Genomic DNA, 19,478 nt, shown 5'->3' on the forward strand with positions numbered 1-19,478 from the left:
CGACAGCGGGGCATGGAGATAACGTGTTCTCTGCATTCTAAGTAAAAAAGGAAATAACGAATGGAAAGAAATATTAAAAAATAAATAAAAATGCAAGTAAAAATGAAAAAGTGGATTTCTTTATTCACCCAAACACTGAATGGCATTGTAAGTAACGGAATCCACGGAATGCTGCCTCTCTAGATAGATAGATAGCAAAAAATGGCAGGCAGCACAAGAGTAAAACAGCAAGGCCTCCTGCACACAAACGTTTTTTTTTTTTTCCGTTTATGTTCCGTTTTGTTTTTTTGCGTTCCGTATTCAGAACAATTCATTTCATGGATCCGAAAAAAAAACCTAAAAAAGGTACCCTGTATGCCTTCTGTTTGCATCCGTATGTCTTCTGTATCCGTTCCGTTTTTTGCGGAACCATCTACTGAAAATGTTATGCCCAGCACAATTTTTTTTAATGTACATACTGTTTATACATTATTGTATGCTACCGTTTCCGATCCGCAAAAAACAGATCACAATTGGAAACCAAACTGAAAAACGGAACGGAAACCAAAAAAAAAACTGAAAAACTGATCCGTTTAAAACGGACCGCAAAATCATACAAATCACACTCTAAGGCCTCATGCACACGACCGTTGTGTGCATCCGTGGCCGTTGTGCCGTTTTCCGTTTTTTTTCACGGACCCATTGACTTTCAATGGGTCCGTGGAAAAATCGGAAAATGCACAGTTTTGCAGCCGCATCCGTGATCCGTGTATCCTGTCACTCAAAAAAATAGGACCTGTCCTATTTTTTTGACGGACAACGGTTCACGGACCCATTCAAGTCAATAGGTCCGTGAAAAAACACGGATGCACACAAGATTGGCGTCTGTGATCCGTGGCCGTAGGTTACTTTCATACAGACGGATCCGAAGATCCGTCTGCATAAAAGCTTTTTCAGAGCTGAGTTTTCACTTCGTGAAAACTCAGATCCGACAGTATATTCTAACACAGAGGCGTTCCCATAGTGATGGGGACGCTTCTAGTTAGAATATACTACGAACTGTGTACATGACTGCCCCCTGCTTGGGTTAATTGTGCATATCATAGCCCCCTGGAAGAGATCAGGGGCTGCCAGGCAGCAGGGGGCAGACCCCCCTCCCTCTCCAGTTTTAATTTCATTGGTGGCCAGTGCAAATTGCTACATTTAACATATTTGTGGTCGTGGCTACAATACGAACTTGGGCAGTGCGCCTGCCTAGAATCTAAACCGGCTGGTGTGTGCCTGGAGCCGGGTACGAGAGCAGCCTAAAAGGGGACAAAAAGGAAATCAACATAGTTAAGGTACAAGACTTTATTACCTTATAATACCAATGACCGAAACGCCTGCGAAATCTCCACCTGTGGGTTAGGTATGTATCTGGTGAAGCAAGACGAACGCCACCTTCCCATCTTTCGGATGACATAGGCGGGGACCCCATGCCGGGAAGCCGCGGAAGCTGCTCCAATGCGGAATGAATGGCCGGATATAGAGCTGGGGTCAAACCCCAAGCCAGCAGCAACCGTGCGGATGTGGCTGATGAACTGCGCCGCGGTGAGAGCGCCATCGAGATGTGGTAGTAGAGGGCTGTGAGGTGGAGCATCCTGGAGGGCGAGCATGAGCTGGCCAAACACCTGTACCGGGCACCATTTATTACCAGTCGGGAAAAACTGAACCTCCACCGGGGGGCCTGTTTGGCTAGTCTTGGTGGAAATTAACTGGTAATGGTCTTGATTCCACACCAGCTGTTCTCTGTGCAGACTGCACCGTCCTGCCGTACTGCAAGTGAACTCGCCTGGCCTAAGGAAGCCGTAAAAGCCCAAATACATGGCAGCTTTAAAGACTAAGCTGGAGAAGGGGCCAAAAGGAGCACCATCCAGGGCTGAAGACAATCTCCGGAACATCTCCCCAGTGACTCCCTGTCTACGGGACAGGGGATTGGGCCTACCCTTCTGGACCCCTCGCAGGGTGGCTTTAATCGCGTGCGCAGAAATAATGGACCCGCCCCCTGGGTTGTGGAGCATGGTGTGGTGTTGGACGCCCGCCAGGTACAACTTAATGGTATTGTAGGAGAGATGTAACTGGTGGTGACAATGGGCAATGAAGGCCATGATGTAAGGAATGTCCGCCAGGCCACCCTGCGGGTACAGACGCGAAAACTCCTGGAAGGTTCTTAGGCCTGAAAGATAGTTCCTGGCCGTATTGGGGGCGAGGGACTGCTGCGCCAGGTCTCTTGCCGAAGAGACAAGCATGCCTAGTCCATTGTCAGGGAACTGAAAGCCGGGGTGGGATATCTGAGTGGCTCGGCCTCTGGCATGACCTGAAAAAAGAGTGTGAAATTAAACCGGGATAGTGCGTCAGCTGCCACATTTTGCTGACCCGGAATGTGGCTACAATGCACATGAAAGTTGTGTGACAGGGCCAGCCAAACCAGCTGGCGCAATAGTGCCATGATTTTGGGGGACTTGGCCCTGCCCTTGGCTAAGATGTCGACCAAGGCCTGGTTGTCTGTCACGAACATCACTGGCAAGTTAGCCCAGAGGTGACCCCATGCCTGGGCTGCTGCAACGATGGGGTACAACTCCAACAGGGAGGAGGTGCGGATGGACTCGGCCTCCTCTAGGATAGAAGTGGGCCAATGGTCCGCTAGCCAACGGGGACCCCAAATAGCCACTCCAATGCGGAATGAATGGCCGGATATAGCGCTGGGGTCAAACCCCAAGCCAGCAGCAACCGTGCGGATGTGGCTGATGAACTGCGCCGCGGTGAGAGCGCCATCGAGATGTGGTAGTAGAGGGCTGTGAGGTGGAGCATCCTGGAGGGCGAGCATGAGCTGGCCAAACACCTGTACCGGGCACCATTTATTACCAGTCGGGAAAAACTGAACCTCCACCGGGGGGGCCTGTTTGGCTAGTCTTGGTGGAAATTAACTGGTAATGGTCTTGATTCCACACCAGCTGTTCTCTGTGCAAACTGCACCGTCCTGCCGTACTGCAAGTGAACTCGCCTGGCCTAAGGAAGCCGTAAAAGCCCAAATACATGGCAGCTTTAAAGACCAAGCTGGAGAAGGGGCCAAAAGGAGCACCATCCAGGGCTGAAGACAATCTCCGGAACATCTCCCCAGTGACTCCCTGTCTACGGGACAGGGGTTTGGGCCTACCCTTTTGGACTCCTCGCAAGGTGGCCTTAATCGCGTGCGCAGAAATAATGGACCCGCCCCCTGGGTTGTGGAGCATGGTGTGGTGTTGGACGCCCGCCAGGTACAACTTAATGGTATTGTAGGAGAGATGTAACTGGTGGTGACAATGGGCAATGAAGGCCATGATGTAAGGAATGTCCGCCAGGCCACCCTGCGGGTGCAGACGCGAAAACTCCTGGAAGGTTCTTAGGCCTGAAAGATAGTTCCTGGCCGTATTGGGGGCGAGGGACTGCTGCGCCAGGTCTCTTGCCGAAGAGACGAGCATGCCTAGTCCATTGTCAGGGAACTGAAAGCCGGGGTGGGATATCTGAGTGGCTCGGCCTCCGGCATGACCTGAAAAAAGAGTGTGAAATTAAACCGGGATAGTGCGTCAGCTGGCACATTTTGCTGACCCGGAATGTGGCTACAATGCACATGAAAGTTGCGTGACAGGGCCAGCCAAACCAGCTGGTGCAATAGTGCCATGATTTTGGGGGACTTGGCCCTGCCCTTGGCAAAGATGTCGACCAAGGCCTGGTTGTCTGTCACGAACATCACTGGCAAGTTAGCCCAGAGGTGACCCCATGCCTGGGCTGCTGCAACGATGGGGTACAACTCCAACAGGGAGGAGGTGCGGATGGACTCGGCCTCCTCTAGGATATAAGTGGGCCAATGGTCCGCTAGCCAACAGGGACCCCAAATAGCCGCGTAGCCGCAGGATGCAGCGGCGTCCGAAAAAATAGCCGGGCAGGAGGGAGACCAAGGAGACACAAAAAAAAAGATGCCGTTCCATCGGGACAGGAACAATTCCCACATGGCCAGGTCTGCCATGGCCTGGCCGTCCAACCGGATGACGCTGTCCTGCTCGGGCGCTGAGGGAAGAAGCTGGAGCAGCCTCGACACGAAAGTCCTCCCCTGGGGCATAATCCTAGAGGCAAAATTGAGCCGCCCCAGAAGAGATTGCAACTCGACTCTAGTGAGGCACCCCGTGGAAGCCGCCTGGGAAATGACCTCCCGACACTGAGCGAGTTTCTCTTCCGGGAGGCTGGCCTGCAATAGAACCGAATCCAGGATGATGCCCAGGAACGAGACCCTCGTGGCGGGACCCTCAGTCTTTGACTCCGCGACCAGAACAGCCAGACTGGCGAACATCTCCAGGAGGACGGTGAGAATGCCAGACCCGCCCTGCGGGTCCTCCACAACTAAAAAGTCATCGAGGTAGTGGATGACTGACCGGAGGCCCCCCCGTGTGGATCAAGATCCAATGTAGCGCCTTGGCCAGTTGGTCGAATAACCAAGGGCTACTCTTGGATCCAAACGTGAGTCTGTTGGCGAAAAAATACTGCCCGGCCCACTCGATGCCGTAGAACTGCCACAACTGAGGTTGGATGGGAAGGAGCTTAAACGCATCGGCGATGTCCACCTTTGCCAACCAAGCGCCCCTACCATGCAACAGGATGGCCTGAATTGCATCGTCCACTGAGGAGTAACGCATGGCAAATTCCTCCGAGGGAATCAGGGAATTAAGGCTAGGGATTCCGGAAACATGAGGGGCGGACAGGTCATAAATCAATCTTTTTTTATTGGTATTTTTCTTTGATACTAAGCCGATGGGGTTGATGCGCCATGAAGCAAACGGGATGAGCGGGAAAGGGCCTATGAGAAACCCTTTAGCCACCTCCGACTGGAGAAACTCGCTAGTTGCTGGAGGGTCCAGGGTGGCCGACAGCAGATTCCTGCCTTCCCAGGGAACCTGTGGCAGCGTGATGAGCCCTGTGTGGAACCCCTGGCGGAAGTCCGCCAACAGGAACGCCACGAAGTCCTGATAATGGTGATCCTGAAGGAGCGCCGCCAAAAGGTCCACGTTGATGACGGCTAGTCAGGACCCTTTAGCAGACTTTTTGGGGCAGGCGGACCATGGATGGGCCCTGAAGCACAGGGAGCAGACGTGGAGGGATCTGCAGCTGGCATAAGAGCACCCCCCGAGTTGAAATTATTACAGACCTGGCTTCTTCCCAAGTAGACAATGGGTCTGCCCAGTTTGTCAGTGGAGGGGTTAGACGGAAAAGACCCGGAGGTCCCCGGGAGGGCCCTGTCCTGAGACGGGTGGGCGCTATTTGGGCACCATTTAGAAGAGTGGTGCACAGTTGGGTGCCCTGAGGCCAGCGAAGTGACGACAGAAGAGCTCCGTGTCAATTAAAGACCAGCTGGTGACATACTGGAATTGCGGCAACGCTGCCGCCGCCTTAGCCGAAAAGGTACGATAGTAGTCGTAGAAGGCCAAACCACCATACTTGTGCCCCAGGTCAGTGACCAGGTACAAGTATCTGTCCAGCTCTTCTCTCCTCTCCGGCTATGCGGTGCAGATGATGTCTCTGAAGAGGCTGAAAGCCAAGACAAACTCAGGGATTGTCAACTTGCGGTTAAGCCGCGAGTCCTTGGCCCGGAGGACCACAGACACATCCCCACAGTTGATGACCCTGTTCTCAGGTACGTCTTGAGCAGCAATGAGGATTGATGCCAGGTTGACATCCTTCCCTGCCAGAATGTCTCTTTTGAGGTTGTCGGGAATGACGTGTGAGGGGGACACCTGGGGAATGGGCCTTGGCGTACCTGGAGCCAGCCAACCCGATGTAGATGGTGCAATCAGCAGGACGGGTACCGGGGGCGCCATGGGTGGCCGGGATTCCAGCTCAGATACCCTTGCCCGAACGTCTGCTACCGAGTCGACCAAGGAGTTTAGTGTCGATTGTAGCTGCACCAGTGACAACTGAATGGAGGACGCCTCCTGCTGCACTGCCGAAGTGCTGGGGCTGGTCATGAGAAGCTTGTACAGCTCTGCCTTCCTTGCGGTGGCCGGGTGCGGGATGCCTCTTCGGTTCAGCTCTGCCAATAGCTTTGGTATGGCCCAGCTCCGAAGGGATGATGGACCCGCCTGGCCTGACATGACCGAGCCGAAGACGGACAGGCCGTCCTCCATATCCAAAGCTCGAGACATGGCAGCGCTGTTAGAAAACAAAAGGCGTGACAAATAAAGAGAAAAAAAAAAACAAGAGGGTGATGACGGAATGGTATTCGAAGTGGTGCATGACAGAGAAACACGTACCGGAATAAGAACCCGTAGGACGGCTTAGTAGAACCTGACCTAGCCGGACAGACAAACGGACAATTAAAAGCGTGAACATGATCTGACCGGTACACCGACGGAGTCAGTGCGAGCTTACCTGTATAGGACCGATAGGAACGGAAAATAGGAAAACCCTGCAAATAAAGTAACAGGCGAAAATTTGAAAGTGCAGAGGAAACGGGTGACCTCATACCTGTCAGAACCAGGCGAACTGGCCAGGATGGGGCGCACCCCTAGGCCAAGTAACCATCTGAGCGCATCGGACCGGATACTTGACCGGAGAGAGCTGCCTGAGCGTACCAGGCGGTTGACAGAAGAGAAGGCACGTAGCCGTGAGATAGAGGCTGCGCGTAGCAGCGGCCCGCGAAGGGCGGCAGACTGACATGGTAACCTTAGAGCCATGGAAAGCAAAGAACGACCAGGGGAGCAGCCGAAGGATGGCCCCTTAGAAAGACTCGGATAAGTCAAAGGACAGGTGCGTGAAACCCATGTGTTAGAGAAGAAAACATGAAGACCTGGGCGTACCAGGAATGTACCGTGCCCTGGGCGAACCAGGGGAGACAATGTGACAAGACCAGAACCGTGACAAGACCACCGACAGTGCCCTGGAGACAAACTAAGCGGCTATGACATGACGACAACAGTGGCCTGGGCGAACCAGGAAGACAAGACAATCCTGGGCCTGACCAGGTGTCAGAAGGTGCAAGAGAAGCCGAGCGAGTCCTGCGCAGGATATTCACCCTGCTAGGTTACAGACGGTGCACCCCAACGCGATGGCCCTGTGTTTTTTTGTTTTGTTTTTTGGGGGGGGGGTTTAATTTAGCTTATATTACGTGGTTTTTTTTTTTGTTTTTTTTGTTTTTGTTTTTTACCGTTACCATGACAGGGATGGCCGGACTGGGGGACTCATGCCTAGGGGACTCATGCCTTGTGTGGTCTAATGAGTGAAGGACTGTAGAGGGACCCATGGGTGGTATGGAGACCTATGTGAAACGATGAATGAGGGCCAGAATGCGAGGAGAAGCCCGACAAGTACCAGTTATTCCCCCCCTTTACTCTCAGGCCTGGCTGCCTGTGCGCCTGCGCTCCACGTGGAACGCAAGCCGACACAGTAGCCAAGGAGCCCGGCCAGGGGGGTGAGTGACAACATTACATGCGCCGGAAAGCATGTGCGCTCCACCCTGGAGCGCGAGGTGAGCGCAGGAACGCACAAAGTGATGAGTGATTTTTCTCATCATGATTTATTGAAAAAAACGAGAGGTAATAATAAACAATTGACGAGTAAGGGGCATCGGAGAGAGGACAAAGAAATGGACAGGTTTACTTTTGCCTTTGGGTTCAGAAAATAGTGAGAAGCAGATTTGTTACTCCCCCAAACACCACTATGGTCACTAGGAATGTCCCAGTAGGTAATTTCAGGGGGCTGCCCCCTGTGTAGACAGAACTCTCAGTCCCAGTTCCTCAGGGTGGCTGGTTTGCACTAGAGTCCGCAGCTTCATGAACTGCCGCAGCACGTGTGTCGTGTACATGGGGACCTGCGGTTGTGGCCGATTTCATATTGGCAAGACGATCCGCTGCATGTATGAACGTGTTGGAGAACATGTGAGTTCAGTGGACACAGGGAAGGGATCCCCCAGACTCATCCAACATTTTAGGGAAGTGCACGCTGGAGACGCGAGTTCACTGAGATTTGCAGGGATTGAGTCCGTCCCTCCTCCTTTGAATGGAGGAGACAGACATCGCCAGTTGTTGCAGTGCGAAGCGCGATAGATATTGCGGACGCAGGCAACAGGAAACTCCGGCCTGAATGATAGAACAGAACAGTTGGCGGTATAGTGTAAGTAGACCTGCGTCCCACGTCACTGGTCGTAGGATGCCAGTAAGATCCCTCTTACCTCCGCATCTCTATGTATAATAGGCTCTGCTACCCTCTACAGCCTCCTGTGCCGGCGTCCCACGCGGTATCGTTGATCTTAGCGGTGCACGCGACACAGTCCAGATACCGCTCGGGCCGGTCGGCTGTTATAGGATATTCACAGAGTCCTTTGGAGCGCTCCAGCTTTTCTTTAATACCAGTAGTATTCTGGTGAAGGCTGATACGTTATTATTCCGCGGGTCTTGGATCGTATTTAGCCAAACGCGTTTCGGAGTCTCTCCCACTCCTTCCTCAGCGGCCATATTGATCCAGAAGACCCTGCCCATGTATATACCCATAATTTCAGTTCCACACGAAACCCAAAACGGACCCTCATTTGCGTCATCTTTGTATATCATTTTCTTTCTATGGGTGACTTAGTGACATCTTATTAACGTCAAAGTCCCACATCCTCCCGTAATGTTATCGGCTTCTCATCTGTCGGCTTCTTTTTTACTCCAATTCAGAAAAACGCATGGCGGTTTTGATGCCTTTTCTGTGCGTTTTTACATCTATTGATGAGTTTTTTGTATATAATTACCTCCCATTGCATCTTGATATACGGTATATAAAACGTTGCCTTTTCAATGGTCATAACTTGTACATAAAAAAAATTAAAACAGGTAAAATGAAAACGTGAAAAAAATAATAACAAATAAGACGTTTTTCTATACAGGTCCTCATCCTCCGGTTTCATTGTATCCGTATCATTCAATGTCACATGCATCGTTTTTACTAATATCTCATAAATTTATCTTTCTTTTTCCTTTTTACTTTTATCTTCTTTGCTTTATGTTTGTTTTACAGATTTTTTTTTCTACAGGTGTTTAACAGGTTTTTCCACGGGTTTTTTCTTGCTGTTTTACAGGTTTTTCCACGGGTTTTTCTTACAGTCACCTATTCAGAGCTCTTCATACCTAGACGTATGGGGTGAGGGCCTCCGACCAGGGGGGGATCGGAATGCTGGTAAACAGCCTGACTCCGATTTCCCGTCAGCGGAGGCCGCCGGCCCCTATTCTACAGGAAACCGAAAAGCTCCAATTCATGCATTCAACACATCAGGGATGAGTTTACCAAAGTCAAATATTCTTCTTGATTCCTGCCGTGACATCCTGACGATATGATCCCCCCCCCCCCCTCCCTCCCTCCAATGCTTTGTGACTCTTTCAAAGGCAATAAATGTTAAACCTTTCGGATCTTGACTATGAAATTGTTTAAAGTGTTTGGACAGGGAGTGTTTTTCATCGCCATTCCTTATGTTTGCCGTGTGTTCAGATATTCTTTTTTTCCACATCCTCTTCGTCCTCCCTGTATATTGTGTCTTGCAGGGGCAGAACATGTCTTACACGTCAGAAGTTCTGATATACCTTATCCTTCAAAATATAATGTCCATATCGTTTTATACTATTTTCTATTTTTTGTGTTGAAAGGTAAGCTGATCCTTACATCCTCATCATCCTTTACTTCCTCTCTTATATCATCTGTATCATTTTCAAAGAATGTCTGTCTGTCCACGTTCCTCGCCTTCGTGAGGGACACATCGATGGCCTCAGAGGAGTAATCTTTTACTATAAATTGTTCTCTTAATTCTTCTGCCTTTTCTTCGAATTTCTGACTATCCATAGGCCTCTTTCACACGGGCGTTCCGGATTTGCTTCTGATGTGTCACGTGTGCATTGCGGGAAAACCGCACGAGTAGGCACGCAATTGCACTCAGTTTTGACTGCGATTGCGTTCCGATGTTTATTTTTGTTTCCGCGCGAGTGCAATGCATTTTGCACGCGCGTGAGAAAAAACTGACTGTGGTACCCAGACCCGAACCTGGACTTCTACACTGAAGTTCGGGTTTGGGTTCGGTGTTCTATTCATTTTACTATTTTCGCTTATAACATGGTTAGAAAGGAATATAATAGCACTCTTAATACAGAATGCTTAGTAAAATGCGGCTTGAGGGGTTAAAAAATAAACTAAAAAATTACCTCACCTCATCCACTTGTTCGCGCAGTTGGCATCGTCTTCTTTCTTCTTCTGCCTCCTCCCATTGTATGCATGGTCACATGCTGGAGGTTACTGGGAGATTGCTTTGAGTCGGACCTTGCGCACCTGTAATTTGCCCACTAGCTCCTGGTATTGCCCATACGGCCCAGGTAGGTTTAGCGTTAAGTTCCCGAGCTACTTGAGAAACCTTGGCGCGGTGCTCGGGCTCAGACATGTCCTCCAAGCAGGATATGTTGGCTAATTCTCAATTCTACACCAGCACGAGGGTTAGTAAGACCGCATAGTGCACCTGTCTTTGTTATGTTATTCTACTTTCAGGACCTGCAAAAAGACCTTTGATGAGGTCATCGCGCTCACCACGCGGGGACATCAGCGCAGGTCCTGCTGAATGAGGATAGAAGGTCCTGGTGAGCGTGATGATGTCATCAAAGGTCCTTTTGCAGGTCCTGAAAAAAGAAGAAAGAAGACAATGCCGGCTGCGCGATCAACAAAATGAGGTGCGTTAATTTATTTTTTATTTTTTAACCCCTTAATGGACATTTTACTATGCATTCTGTATTCAGAATGCTATTATTTACCCTTATAACCATGTTATAAGGGAAAATAATACAGTAATTAGACTTTAATGGGGTTGTTCATCCTTATCATCTCCTAGCAACCATGCGTGAAAATCGCACCGCATCCGCCCTTGCTTGCGGATGCTTGCGATTTTCATACAGACCCAATCATTTCTATGGGGGCTGCGTTGCGTGAAAAACGCTGAATATAGCGCATGCTGCGATTTTCACACAACGCACAAGTGATGCGTGAAAATCACCGCTCATCTGCACAGCCCCATAGAAGTGAATGGGTCCGGATTCAGTGCGGGTGCAATGCGTTCAACTCACGTATTGCACCCGTGCGGAAATCTCGCCCGTGTGAAAGGGGCCTTAGAGTTCCATTTTATCCTACAGATATGAAGAGCTCGGAATCTCTGATGAATAGGTGACTGTGAGAAAAAACCTGTAAAAAGCCTGTAGAAAAAATCTGTAAAACAAACATATACAAGTGAAAAAAGAAAGATAAATGTATGAGATATTAGTAAAAACGATGCATGTGACATTGAATGATACGGATACAATGAAACAGGAGGATGAGGACCTAAATAGAAATACTTCTTATTTGTTATTATTCTTTTTTTCACTTTTTCATTTTACCTGTTTTAAATTTGTTTTATGTACAAGTTATGACCATTGAAAAGGCAACGTTTTATATACCGTACATCAAGATGCAATGGGAGATAATTATATACAAAAAACTCATCAATAGATGTAAAAACGCACAGAAAAGGCATCAAAACCGCCATGCGTTTTTCTGACTTGGAATAAAGAAGCCGACAGATGAGAAGCCGATAACATTACGGGAGGATGTGGGACTTTGACGTTAATAAGATGTCACTAAGTCACAAATAGAAAGAAAATGATATATAAAGAAGACGCAAATGAGGGTCCGTTTTGGGTTTTGTGTGGAACTGAAATTATGGGTATATACATGGGCAGGGTCTTCTGGATCAATATGGCCGCTGAGGAAGGAGTGGGAGAGACTCCGAAACGCGTTTGGTTAAATACGATCCAAGACCCGCGGAATAATAACGTATCAGCCTTCACCAGAATGCTACCGGTATTGAAGAAAAGCTGGAGCGCTCCAAAGAATATCCTATAACAGCCGACCAGCACAAGCGGTATCTGGACTGTGTCACGTGCACCGCTAAGATCAGCGATACCGCGTGGGACGCCGGCACAGGAGGCTGTAGAGGGTAGCGGAGCCTATTATACATAGAGATGCGGAGGTAAGAGGAATCTTACTGGCATCCTACGACCAGTGACGTGGGACGCAGGTCTACTTACACTATACCGCCAACTGGGAGTAAAGTATATGGACCATTACTAAAGACCAACCGTCCTATTAAACATCTGCTGCACACTGCTACCGCCAGTGACAGAAGGCCGACTTACAATATACCGCCAGCGGGGAATACAATACAAGGGGCATTACTAGATCCACATTATACAAGGTATAGAGCCGCTTTACATGATACCACCAATGGGGATTTGGACATATGGACGACCATGGTGTCTTCTAGGGAAGGACTGACCGAGGAGAACGCTGAACTGGATATAAACGTGGATTTCATATATTGGGATCATTCATCGTTAGGTCGATTCATCCTCCATCGATTGAAAGTGACCAATGCTGCGTACTAGTCAATACTGGATATAACTATATACATTGCTTCAATATATAGAGATATACTGTATATATACATTTTTTCTTCAACCATCGGTGCGGTATTGAATGAGCTATTTGACCGGTTTGGTGTCTGTCACACATGTATTATACCGATTTGCCATGCCGTGATAATCCAGCAATTAAGCAATACCATTGGGGGGGCTATATAACTGACTGTGTCTTCATCGTCTAATACGGCCTCAACCCTCCCCTTCTATGTTGGGTTTTTTCCCGTTTTTGTCTTTTTCAGGTTTTTGTCTTTTTGGGTCATATGTATACTTTTTTTATATATTTTTAATAAACATGTAAGTATTTGAGATATGATTAATGTTCTTGAAGTAATCGTAAACGGAGAGTGCATGTCTACAACACTGAATATTGAGGTCTCTGGGTTATTCCAGATGAAGTCTGCCTATCTACTCCATTAAAGGGGTTGTCTGGTGCAGAGCTGAACCCGGACATCCCCCCATTTTCACCCCGGCAGCCCCCTTACATGAGCATCGGAGCAGTTCATGCTCCGATGCTCTCCTTTGCCCTGCGCTAAATCACGCATTTTCAGGAGTTCCGGTGACATACCAGGGCTCTCCATGGGGCTGCCAGGAACCCCGGTGACGACACCAGCACTGATGGGCAGGATTTAGCCAGTAAAACGGCTAGGACAGCGCTAAAGCCCGCCCATCAGAGGCGGTGACGTCACCGAACACATTGCCGGGCAGAAGCTTACGCCCGGTAATGTGTTATGATAAACAAACGAGCCCGTGTCCTGCGCAATGTAGCGCACGGCAAGGGAGCGCATCGGAGCATGAGATGCTCCGATGCTAACCTCAGGGGGGCTGCCTGGGTGAAAATAAGGGTATGTCCGGACAACCCCTTTAACCGCTCCAGGACCGCCTAACGCACGGATGCGTCCTGGAGGCGGTCGATTCATTCCTCCTGGACGCATCCGTGCGTCATATCGCGAGAGGCGAGATTTCCTGTGAACGCGCGCACACAGGCGCCCGTTCACAAGATCGGAAGGTAAGCGAGTGGATCTCCAGCCTGCCAGCGGCGATCGCTCGCTGGCAGGCTGTAGATGCGATTTTTTTAACCCCTAACAGTTATATTAGATGCTGTTTTGATAACAGCGTCTAATATACCTGCTACCTGGTCCTCTGGTGGTCCCTTTTGTTTGGATCGACCACCAGAGGACACAGGTAGCTGTGTAAAGTACCACAAAACACCACTACACTACACTACACCCCCCCTGTCACTTATTAACCCCTTATTAACCCCTGATCACCCCATATAGACTCCCTGATCACCCCCCTGTCATTGATCACCCCCCTGCATGATAGGCCCGGGGCTGTCTACCCAATTTGGGCCCCCCCCCCCCTCCATTTTAGTTTTAGTTTTTAGTTTTTTTGTATGAAGAGGCTGCGGTGCTTGATGAGCGCCACAGTCTCTTCTTAGGCCATATGACATCTTCAGACAAAAAAAAAATACCCCAAATTGGGTCCTAAACTGAAAAATTTGGTCGTCAAATTTAAAATACATATAATTGTAATAAAAAAGACATACAGGAGAATACAGCACCACATACCTGTTACATCCAGTGACATCTCCTGTCATGTAGACCTTATATTTCCTCTTCTCCTCCATTTGACCCAGACCACCATGGCAAATTCTTTTAGCCGCATCTCGTCTCTACAGTTTGTAACACAGACACGTTAGATTTCTAAATTTTTCCATCAACCTCCTCATCCTGGTGTCCCCACAGCGTCATCCTCCCACCCCCAATACTGTGCCCGTTGTGCTCCCCAATGCCCCAGGAACTATACTGCTGAAAAAATAGTGACCCTGATAGATATCATTGGGGTAATTTATCAAACTGGTGTAAAGTAGAACTGGATTTCCAAAAGAGCTGTCAAATATGAAAGGTGGAATCTGATTGGCTGCTATGGGCAACTAAGCCAGTTCTGCTTTACACCAGTTTGATAAATTACCCCAAATGTCCCTATAGTGTCCACAGCAGCTATAATGTCCCCTAGAGACCCCCAGTAATAATACCACCCTCTATTGTGCTCCAGGCAATAATCCCTGTATAGTGTCCCCGGAAATAATAGAATTGCCCCTATAGTGCCTCCCCAATAGCAACACCCCCATATAGTAATTTCCACCACACTGCCCCCACATAGTAATCCCCCCATAGTAATTTGCCCCCACACAGTAATTTTCCCCAAACTGCCCCCATATAGTAGTTTGCCCCACACAGTAATTTGCCCCACACTGCCCCCATATAGTAGTTTGCCCCCACACAGTAATTTGCCCCACACTGCCCCCACATAGTAATTTGCCCCACACTGCCCCCACATAGTATTTTGCCCCCACATAGCAATTACCCCACACTGTCCCCACATAGAAATTACCCCACACAGAAATTACCCCACACTGTCCCCACATTGCAATTTCCCACACACAATAGTTTCCCCCACATAGTAATTTGCCCCCACACTGCCCCATATAGTAATTTGTCCCCACATAGCAATTTCCCCACACTGCCCCCACATAGCAATTTGCCCCCACACTGCCCCATCTAGTAATTTGCCCCCACACTGCCCCATCTAGTAATTTGCCCCCACACTGCCCCATCTAGTAATTTGCCCCCACATAGTAATTTGTCCCCACATAGTATTCCCTCTCATAATAATTTGCCCCCACACAATAGTTTTCCCCACACTGCCCCCACATAGTAATTTGCCCCCACATAGCAATTACCCCACACTGTCCCCACATAGAAATTACCCCACACTGTCCCCACATAGAAATTACCCTACACTGTCCCCACATAGAAATTACCCCACACTGTCCCCACATAGCAATTTCCCCCACACAATAGTTTCCCCCACATAGTAATTTGCCCCCACATAGTTCTCACATAGCAATTACCCCCACACAATAGTTTCCCCCACACTACCCCCAGATAGAAATTTGCCCCCACATAGTAGTCCCTCCCATAATAATTTGCCCCCACACAGCAATTTGCCCCCACACAATAGTTTCCCCCACACTGCCCCATCTAGTAATTTGCCCCCACATAGTAGTCCCTCTCATAATAATTTGCCCCCACATAGTAATTTGCCCCCACATAGTATTCCCTCATAATAATTTGCCCCCACACTGCCCCATCTAGTAATTTGCCCCCACATAGTATTCCCTCCCATAATAATTTGGCCCCATACAGCCCCCACATTCCCCCCCATGTAATCGATTTATCTTCCCTAATAGGTCCTCCTGTGTCCCCCCCCAAGTAGGCAAATGAAATAAAAAAATAAAAAATGAACAAAAAAATAAATACTCACCTATGTCCAGGGCCAGGCGCTTGCTTGCAGAGGAAGGCGGGCGGGATGAGTCAGGCGCGTCACAGTGCTGCGTCCCGGCACAGGCGCGCGATGACATCATCACGCACGCCTGCGCCGGGATTTCACTACCGCATAGGCCTCAGGCCTACAAGGCCTGAGGCCTATGCGGTGAATGCCGGTGATCGGCAACGGGACAGGGAGCTATTCGCTCCCGTGCCCCGCCGCAGTATGTGGGCGTTCGGGTCAGCGTTGGGCCCCCCAGCGGTGCTGGGCCCGGGGCTGCCGACCCGAACGTCCCTATTGTAATCCGCCACTGCCCCCCTGTCATTGATCACCCCCCTGTAAGGCTCCATTCAGACGTCCGTATGATTTTTACAGATCCACGGATACATGGATCGGATCCGCAAAACACATACGGACGTCTGAATGGAGCCTTACAGGGGGGTGATCAATGACAGGGGGGTGATCAGGGAGTCTATATGGGTGATCACCCCCCTGTCATTGATCACCCCCCCTGTAAGGCTCCATTCAAACATTTTTTTGGCCCAAGTTAGCAGAAATTGTTTTTGTTTTTGTTTTGTTTTTTTTTGTTTTTTTTCTTACAAAGTCTCATATTCCACTAACTTGTGTCAAAAAATAAAATCTCACATGAACTCACCATACCCCTCACGGAATCCAAATGCGTAAATTTTTTGGGGTGTCATTTTACATATACCCATGCTGGGTGAGAGAAATATCTTGGTCAAATGCCAACTTTGTATAAAAAAATGGGAAAAGTTGTCTTTTGCCAAGATATTTCTCTCACCCAGCATGGGTATATGTAAAATGGCACCCCAAAACACATTGCCCAACTTCTCCTGAGTACGGCGATACCAGATGTGTGACACTTTTTTGCAGCCAAGGTGGGCAAAGGGGCACATATTCCAAAGTGCACCTTTTGGATTTCACCGGTCATTTTTTACACATTTTGATTGCAAAGTTCTTCTCACACATTTGGGCCCCTAAATTGCCAGGGCAGTATAACTACCCCACAAGTGACCCCATTTTGGAAAGAAGACACCCCAAGGTATTTCGTGAGGGGCATAGTGAGTTCATGGAAGTTTTTATTTTTTGTCACAAGTTAGTGGAATATGAGACTTTGTAAGAAAAAAATAAATAAAAAATAAATCATCATTTTCCGCTAAAAGTTCTATGAACTCACTATGCCCATCAGCGAATACCTTAGGGTGTCTACTTTCCGAAATGGGGTCATTTGTGGGGTTTTCTACTGTCTGGGCATTGTAAAACCTCAGGAATCATGACAGGTGCTCAGAAAGTCAGAGCTGCTTCAAAAAGCGGAAATTCAAATTTTTGTACCATAGTTTGTAAACGCTATAACTTTTACCCAAACCATTTTTTTTTTTTTACCCAAACATTTTTTTTTATCAAAGACATGTAGAACAATAAATTTAGAGAAAAATGTATATATGGATGTAGTTTTTTTTAAAAAAACATTTACAACTGAAAGTGAAAAATGTCATTTTTTTGCAAAAAAATCATTAAATTTCGATTAATAACAAAAAAAGTAAAAATGTCAGCAGCAATGAAATACCACCAAATGAAAGCTCTATTAGGCCTCATGCACACGACCGTTGTGTGCACCCGTGGCCGTTGTGCCGTTTTCCGTTTTTTTCTGCGGCTCCATTGACTTTCAATGGGGCCGTAGAAAACTCGGCTTGTGCACCGTTTTTACACCGCGCCCGTGACCCGTGTTTCGAGGCCGTGAAAAAAATATAACCTGTCCTATTTTTTTCACGGCCAACGGTTCACGGGCCCATTCAAGTCAATGGGTCCGTGAAAGAACACAGATGCACACAAGATTGGCATCCGTGTCCGTGATCCGTGGCCGTAGGTTGCTTTCATACAGACGGATCCGAAGATCCGTCTGCATAAAAGCTTTTTCTGATCTAAGTTTTCACTTCGTGAAAACTCATTTCCGACAGTATATTCTAACACAGAAGTGTTCCCATGGTGATGGGGACGCTTCAGGTTAGAATATACTGAAAAACTGTGTACATGACTGCCCCCTGCTGCCTGGCAGGTGCTGCCAGGCAGCAGGGGGCAGACCCCCCCCCCCCCCTGTTTTTAACTCATTTGTGGCCAGTGCGGCCGCCCCCCCCCCCCCCCCTTCCTCCCCTGTAGTTAACTTCTTGGTAGCCAGCCCCCCCTCCCTCCCCTGTAGTTAACTAATTGGTGTCCAGTGGGCCCCCCCTCCGTCCGCTATAGATAACTCATTGGTGTCCAGTGGGCCCCCCCTCCGTCCGCTATAGATAACTCATTGGTGGCCAGTGGGCCCCCCCTCCGTCCGCTATAGATAACTCATTGGTGGCCAGTGGGCCCTCTCCCCTCCCACCCCCTCCTAATTAAAATCGCCCCCCTATCATTGGTGGCAGTGGTGAGTACCGATCGGAGTCCCAGTGTAATCGCTGGGGCTCCGATCGGTAACCATGGCAACCGGGACGCTACTGCAGTCCCGGTTGCCATGGTAGCTTAGCAATTTGTAGAAGCTTTATACTTACCTGAAGAGCAGCGATGTCTGTGACCGGCCGGGAGCTCCTCCTACTGGTAAGTGACAGGTCTGCGCTATAAGCAATGCGCCGCACAGACCTTTCACTTACCAGTAGGAGGAGCTCCCGGCCGGTCACAGACATCGCAGCTCTTCAGGTAAGTATGAAGCTTCTACAAATTGCTAAGCTACCATGGCAACCGGGACTGCAGTAGCGTCCCGGTTGCCATGGTTACCGATCGGAGCCCCAGCGATTACACTGGGACTCCGATCGGTACTCACCACTGCCACCAATGATAGGGGGGCGATTTTAATTAGGAGGGGGAGGGAGGGGAGAGGGCCCACTGGCCACCAATGAGTTAACTACAGGGGAGGGAGGGGGGGCGGCCGCACTGGCCACCAATGAGTTAAAAACAGGGGGGGGGGGTCTGCCCCCTGCTGCCTGGCAGCACCTGCCAGGCAGCAGGGGGCAGTCATGTACACAGTTTTTCAGTATATTCTAACCTGAAGCGTCCCCATCACCATGGGAACGCCTCTGTGTTAGAATATACTGTCGGATCTGATTTTCACGATGTAGCTCATATCCGACAGTATATTCTAACATAGAGGCGTTCCCATGGTGATGGGGACGCTTCAAGTTAAAATATACCATCGGATTGGAGAAAACTCCAATCCGATGGTATAAAAGAACTCCAGACTTTACATTGAAAGTCAATGGGGACGGATCCGTTTGAAATGGCACCATATTGTGTCAACTTCAAACGGATCCGTCCCTATTGACTTGCATTGTAATTCAGGACGGATCCGTTTGGCTCCGCACGGCCAGGCGGACGCCAAAACGACTTTTTTTTCATGTCCGTGGATCCTCCAAAAATCAAGGAAGACCCACGGATGAAAAAACGGTCACGGATCACGGACCCACGGACCCAGTTTTTGCGGACCGTGAAAAAAAACTGTCGTGTGCATGAGGCCTTAGTGAGAAGAAAAGGAGGTAAAATTCATTTGGGTGGTAAGTTGCATGACCGAGCGATAAACGGTGAAAGGAGTGTAGTGCCGAAGTGTAAAAAGTGGCCTGGTCATTAAGGGGGTTTCAG

This window comes from Bufo gargarizans, chromosome 1, assembly GCF_014858855.1.
Source record: "Bufo gargarizans isolate SCDJY-AF-19 chromosome 1, ASM1485885v1, whole genome shotgun sequence".
Classification (NCBI taxonomy): Eukaryota; Metazoa; Chordata; class Amphibia; order Anura; family Bufonidae; genus Bufo; species Bufo gargarizans.